Genomic DNA, 7,939 nt, shown 5'->3' with positions numbered 1-7,939 from the left:
TTTTCACTTTATATTCTGTTTTCACCATATTACAAGAATTTTTCTTTTAAATCGGTTTTAACCGGTTCCAACGGGATCAAACAGGTTCTAAGCTAAATTTTCATATTTTTACGCTTTATAGTCTATTTTGAGCGTATTAGAAGAATTTTACTTTTAAACCGGTTCTGAGATCAATTTTAATGTTTTTACAATTTATATGCTATTTTGAGCGTATTAAAAGAATTTTTCTTATAAACCGGATGAAAGCAGTTATAATAATAATTTTCATGTTTTTTCACTTTATATTCTGTTTTCACCATATTACAAGAATTTTTCTTTTAAACCTGTTTTAACCGGTTCAATCGGGATAAAACCGGTTCTAACCTCAATTTTCATGTTTTCAAACTTTATACGCTATTTTGAGCGTATTACAAGAATTTTTCTTTTAAACCGGTTTTAACTGATTCTGAGATCAATTTTCATGTTTTTACACTTTATATGCTATTTTGAGCGTATTACAAGAATTTTACTTTTAAACCGGTTATAACCCGTTCAAAACGAAATAAAGTGGTTCCAACCGAATCAAACCGGTACTAACCTCTATTTTCATGTTTTTTCTTTTTATATGCTGCTTTGAGCGTATTAGAAGAATTTTACTTTTAAACCGGTTCTGAGATCAATTTTAATGTTTTTACAATTTATATGCTATTTTGAGCGTATTAAAAGAATTTTTCTTTTAAACCGGTTTTAACTGTTTCAAATCGGATAAAACCAGTAACCAGTTGTAAGAATAATTATTATGTTTTTTCACGTTATGTTCTGTTTTCACCATATTACAAGAATTTTTTTTTTAAATCGGTTTTAACCGGTTCCAACGGGATCAAACAGATTCTAAGCTAAATTTTCATATTTTTACGCTTTATAGTCTATTTTGAGCGTATTAGAAGAATTTTACTTTTAAACCGGTTCTGAGATCAATTTTCATATTTTTACACTTATATGCTATTTTGAGCGTATTAAAAAAATTTTACTTTTAAACCGGTTTTAACAGCTTCAAACTGAATTAAACTGGTTCCAACCGGACCAAACCGGTTCTAACTTGTATTTTCATGTTTTTTCTCTTTTTATGCTGTTTTCACCGTATGAGAAGAATTTTTATTTTAAACCGGTTTTAACCGGTTCGAAACGAATTAAAGTGTTTCCAATCGGATTAAACCGGTTGTAACCTGAATTTCCATGTTTTTTCTATTTATATGCTATTTTGAACGTATTACAAGAATTTTTCTTTTAAACCGGATCAAACCGGTTCTAAGCTGAATTTTCATGTTTTTTAACTTTAGATACTGTTTTGAGCGTATTACAAGAATTTTTGTTTTAATCCGGTTACAACCGGTTCTGAGCTCAAATTTAATGTTTTTACACTTTATATGCTATTTTGAGAGCATTACAAGAATTTTTCTTTTAAACCGGTTTTAACAGCTTCAAACCGAATTAAACTGGTTCCAACAGGATCAAACCGATTCTAACTTGTATTTTCATGTTTTTTCTCTTTATATGCTGTTTTCACCGTATGACAAGAATTTTTTTTTAAACCGGTTTTATCTGATTCTGTGATCAATTTTCATGTTTTTACACTTTATATGCTATTTTGAGCGTATTAGAAAAATTTTTCTTTTAAACCGGTTTTAACTGGTTGCAATCGGTTCCCACCTGAATTTCCATATTTTTACACTTTATATACTATTTTGAGCGTATTATAAGAATTTTTCTTATAAACCGGATGAAACCAGTTATAATAATAATTTTCATGTTTTTTCACTTTATATTCTGTTTTCACCATATTACAAGAATTTTTCTTTTAAACCGGTTTTAACCAGTTCGAATCGTATCAAACCGATTCTAACCTCTATTTTCATGTTTTCACACTTTATATACTATTTTCAGCGTATTACAAGAATTTCACTATTAAACCGGTTTCAACCGGTTCCAACGGGATCAAACGGGATGTAAGCTCAATTTTCATGTTTTTTCACATTATATGCTATTTTGAGCGTGTTACACGAATTTTACTTTTAAATCGGTTTCCACCTGTTCCAACGGGATCAAACCTATTCTAACCTGAATTTCCATGTTTTTTCTTTTTATATGCTATTTTGGGCGTATTACAAGAATTTCTCTTTTAAACCGGATGAAACCGATTCTTAGCTCAATTTTCATATTTTTACACTTTATATGCTATTTTGAGCGTATTAGAAGAATTTTATTTTTAAACCGGTTTTAACCGGTTCAAAACGAATTTAATTGGTTCCAACCGGATCAAACCGGTTCTAACCTCTGTTTTCATGTTTTTTCTCTTTAGATGCCGCTTTGAGCGTATGAGAAGAATTTTTCTTTTAAACCGGTTTTAACCAGTTCGAATCGTATCAAACCGATTCTAACCTCTATTTTCATGTTTTCACACTTTATATACTATTTTCAGCGTATTACAAGAATTTCACTTTTAAACCGGTTTCAACCGGTTCCAACGAAATCAAACCGATTGTAAGCTCAATTTTCATGTTTTTTCACATTATATGCTATTTTGAGCGTATTAGAAGAATTTTACTTTTAAACCGGTTTTAACCGGTTCCAACCGAATCAAAGCAGTTCTAACCTCAATTTTCATGTTTTCAAACTTTATATGCTATGTTGAGCGTGTTACACGAATTTTACTTTTAAATCGGTTTCCACCTGTTCCAACGGGATCAAACCTGTTTTAACCTGAATTTCCATGTTTTTTCTTTTTATATGCTATTTTGGGCGTATTACAAGAATTTCTCTTTTAAACCGGATCAAACCGGTTCTAAGCTCAATTTTCATGTTTTCACACTTTATATACTATTTTGAGCGTATTACAAGAATTTTACTTTTAAACCGGTTTTAACCGGTTTTATTCGGATCAAACCGGTTCTAACCTGAATTTCCATGTTTTTTCTTTTTATATGCTATTTTAGGCGTATTACAAGAATTTTCTTTAAACCGAATGAAACCGATTCTTAGCTCAATTTTCATATTTTTACACTTTATATGCTATTTTGAGCGTATTAGAAGAATTTTATTTTTAAACCGGTTTTAGCAAGTTGAAAACGAATTAAAGTGGTTCCAATGGATTAAACCGGTTCTAGTTTCTATTTTCATGTTTTTTCTCTTTTTATGCTGTTTTGAGCGTATTAGAAGAATTTCTCTTTTAAACCGGTTTTAACCGGTTCCAATCGTATCAAACCGATTCTAACCTCTATTTTCATGTTTTCACACTTTATATACTATTTTGAGCGTATTACAAGAATTTTATTTTTAAACCGTTTTTTAAAAGTTGAAAACGAATTAAAGTGGTTCCAATGGATCAAACCGGTTCTAGTTTCTATTTTCATGTTTTTTCTCTTTTTATGCTGTTTTGAGCGTATTAGAAGAATTTCTCTTTTAAACCGGTTTTAACCGGTTCCAACGGGATCAAACCGGTTCTAAGCTCAATTTTCATATTTTTCCACATTATATGCTATTTTGAGCGTATTAAAAGAATTTTTCTTTTAAACCGGATGAAACCGGTTCTAAGCTCAATTTTCATGTTTTTCACTTTAGATGCTGTTTTGAGCTAAATACAAAAATTTTTCTTTTAATCCGGTTCCAACCGGTTCTGAGCTCAATTTTCATATTTTTACACTTTAGATGCTGTTTTGAGCGTGTGACAAGAATTTTTGTTTTAATCCGGTTCTAACCGGTTCTGAGCTCAAATTTAATGTTTTTTCACATTATATGCTATTTTGAGCGTATTAGAAGAATTTTACTTTTAAACCGGTTTTAACCGGTTCCAACCGAATCAAAGCAGTTCTAACCTCAATTTTCATGTTTTCAAACTTTATATGCTATGTTGAGCGTGTTACACGAATTTTACTTTTAAACCGGTTTCCACCAGTTCCAACGGGATCAAACCTGTTCTAACCTGAATTTCCATGTTTTTTCTTTTTATATGCTATTTTGAGCGTATTACAAGAATTTTCTTTAAACCGGATCAAACCGATTCTCAGCTCAATTTTCATGTTTCTACACTTTATATGCTATTTTGAGCGTATTACAAAAATTTTATTTTTAAATCGGTTTTAATAGGTTCAAAACAAATTCAAGTGGTTCCAATGGATCAAACCGGTTCTAATTTGTATTTTCATGTTTTTTCTCTTTATGTGCTATTTTGAGCGTATTAAAAGAATTTTTCTTTTAAACCGGTTTTAACAGGTTCAAACCGGATGAAAGCAGTTGTAAGAATAATTTTCATGATTTTTCACTTTATATTCTGTTTTCACCATATTACAAGAATTTTTCTTTTAAACCGATTTTAACCGGTTCCAACGGGATCAAACCGGTTCTAAGGTATATTTTTATATTTTTACACTTTATATGGTATGTTAAGCGTGTTACACGAATTTTACTTTTAAACCGGTTTTAACCGGTTCCAATCGGATCAAACCGGTTCTAACCTGTATTTTCATGTTTTCACACTTTATATACTATTTTGAGCGTATTACAAGAATTTTATTTTTAAACCGGTTTTAACAAGTTGAAAACGAATTAAAGTGGTTCCAATGGATCAAACCGGTTCTAGTTTCTATTTTCATGTTTTTTCTCTTTTTATGCTGTTTTGAGGGTATTAGAAGAATTTCTCTTTTAAACCGGTTTTAACCGGTTCCAACGGGATCAAACCGGTTGTAAGCTTAATTTTCATGTTTTTAAACTTTATACGCTATTTTGAGCGTAATACAAGAATTTTACTTTTAAAGCGGTTTTAACCGGTTCCAACGGCATCAAACCGGTTCTAAGCTCAATTTTCATGTTTTCAAACTTTATACGCTATTTTGAGCGTAATACAAGAATTTTACTTTTAAAGCGGTTTTAACCGGTTCCAACGGCATCAAACCGGTTCTAACCTGAATTTCCATGTTTTTTCTTTTTATATACTGCTTTGAGCGTATTAGAAGAATTTTTCTTTTAAACCGGTTTTAACCGGTTCCAACGGGATCAAACCAGTTCTAAGCTCAATTTTCATATTTTTACACTTTATATGCCAACCGGATCAAACCTCTATTTTCATGTTTGGAACCAGTTTAATTGGGTTTGAAGCTGTTAAAACCGATTTAAAAGTAAAATTCTTTTAATACGCTCAAAATAGCATATAAAGTGTAAAAACATTAAAATTGATCTCAGAACCGGTTTAAAAGTAAAATTCTTCTAATACGCTCAAAATAGACTATAAAGCGTAAAAATATGAAAATTTAGCTTAGAACCTGTTTGATCCCGTTGGAACCGGTTAAAACCGATTTAAAAGAAAAATTCTTGTAATATGGTGAAAACAGAATATAAAGTGAAAAAACATGAAAATTATTATTTTAACTGGTTTCATCCGGTTTAAAAGAAAAATTCTTGTAATACGCTCAAAATAGTATATAAAGTGTAAAAACATGGAAATTCAGTTTAGAACCGATTGGAACCGGTTAAAACTGGTTTAAAAGTAAAATTCTTCTAATACGTTCAAAATAGCATATAAAGTGTAAAAACATGAAAATTGATCTCAGAATTAGTTAGAACCGGTTTCAAAGAAAAATTCTTGTAATACGTTCAAAACCGGTTTGATCCCGTTGGAACGGGTTAAAACCAGTTTAAAAGAAAAATTCTTGTCATACGGTGAAAACAGCATATAAAGATTAAAAACATGAAAATACAAGTTAGAATCGGTTTGATCCGGTTGGAACCAGTTTAATTCGGTTTGAAGCTGTTAAAACCGGTTTAAAAGAAAAATTCTTGTAATGCTCTCAAAATAGCATATAAAGTGTAAAAACATTAAATTTGAGCTCAGAACCGGTTGGAACAGGATTAAAACAAAATTTTGTAATACGCTCAAAACAGCATCTAAAGTTAAAAACATGAAAATTCAGTTTAGAACCGGTTTGATCCGGTTTAAAAGAAAAAAAATTTTGTAATACGTTCAAAATAGCATATAAATAGAAAAAACATGGCAATTCAGGTTACAACCGGTTTAATCCGATTGGAAACACTTTAATTCGTTTCGAACCGGTTAAAACCGGTTTAAAATAAAAATTCTTGTCATACGGTGAAAACAGCATAAAAAGAGAAAAAACATGAAAATACAAGTTAGAACCGGTTTGGTCCGGTTGGAACCAGTTTAATTCGTTTTGAAGCTGTTAAAACCGGTTTAAAAGTAAAATTTTTTTAATACGCTCAAAATAGCATATAAAGTGTAAAAATATGAAAATTGATCTCAGAACCCGTTTAAAAGTAAAATTCTTCTAATACGCTCAAAATAGACTATAAAGCGTAAAAATATGAAAATTTAGCTTAGAATCTGTTTGATCCCGTTGGAACCGGTTAAAACCGATTTAAAAAAAAAATTCTTGTAATATGGTGAAAACAGAATATAAAGTGAAAAAACATAAAAATTATTCTTACAACTGGTTTTATCCGATTTGAACCAGTTAAAACCGGTTTAAAAGAAAAATTCTTGTAATGCTCTCAAAATAGCATATAAAGTGTAAAAACATTAAATTTGAGCTCAGAACCGGTTGGAACCGGATTAAAACAAAAATTCTTGTCACACGCTCAAAACAGCATCTAAAGTGAAAAAACATGAAAATTGAGCTTAGAACCGGTTTGATCCGGTTTAAAAGAAAAATTCTTGTAATACGCTCAAAATAGCATATAAAGAGAAAAAACATGAAAATAGAGGTTAGAACCGGTTTGATTCGCTTGGAACCACTTTAATTCGTTTTGAACCGGTTAAAACCGGTTTAAAAGTAAAATTCTTGTAATACGCTCAAAATAGCATATAAAGAGAAAAAACATGAAAATAGAGGTTAGAACCGGTTTGATCCGGTTGGCATATAAAGTGTAAAAATATGAAAATTGAGCTTAGAAACGGTTTGATCCCGTTGGAACCGGTTAAAACCGGTTTAAAAGAACAATTCTTCTAATACGCTTAAAGCAGCATCTAAAGAGAAAAAACATGAAAATAGAGGTTAGAACCGGTTTGATCCGCTTGGAACCACTTTAATTCGTTTTGAACCGGTTAAAACCGGTTTAAAAGTAAAATTCTTGTAATACGCTCAAAATAGCATATAAAGAGAAAAAATATGAAAATTGAGCTTAGAAACGGTTTGATCCCGTTGGAACCGGTTAAAACCGGTTTAAAAGAAAAATTCTTCTAATACACTCAAAGCAGCATCAAAGAGAAAAAACATTAAAATAGAGGTTAGAACCGGTTTCATCCGGTTGAAACCACTTTAATTCGTTTTGAACCGTTTAAAACCGGTTAAAAAGTAAAATTTTTCTAATACGTTCAAAATAGCATATAAAGTGTAAAAACATGAAAATTGATCTCAGAACTGGTTAAAAGCGGTTAAAAAGTAAAATTTTTATAATACGCTCAAAATAGCATATAAAGTGTAAAAATATGAAAATTGAGCTTAGAACCGGTTTGATCGCGTTGGAACCGGTTAAAACCGGTTTAAAAGAAAAATTCTTGTTATATGGTGAAAACAGAATATAAAGTGAAAAAATATAAAAATTATTCTTACAACTGGTTTCATCCGGTTTGAACCAGTTAAAACCGGTTTAAAAGAAAATTTCTTGTAATACGCTCAAAACAGCATATAAAGAGAAAAAAAAATGAAAATAGAGGTTAGAACCGGTTTGATCCGGTTGGAACCACTTTAATTCGTTTTGAACCGGTTAAAACCGGTTTAAAAGTGAAATTCTTGTAATACGCTCAAAATAGAATATAAAGTGAAAAACCATCAAAATTGAGCTTAGAACCGGTTTGATGCGGTTTAAAAGAAAAATTCTTGTAATACGCTCAAAATAGCATATAAAGAGAAAAAACATGAAAATAGAGGTTAGAACTTCACTCTTTGACCCC

This window comes from Tachypleus tridentatus, unplaced genomic scaffold (assembly GCF_004210375.1).
Source record: "Tachypleus tridentatus isolate NWPU-2018 unplaced genomic scaffold, ASM421037v1 Hic_cluster_2, whole genome shotgun sequence".
NCBI classification, from domain to species: Eukaryota; Metazoa; Arthropoda; class Merostomata; order Xiphosura; family Limulidae; genus Tachypleus; species Tachypleus tridentatus.
The sequence above is the reverse complement of the archived record's forward strand: the minus strand, read 5'-3'. Positions refer to the sequence as shown.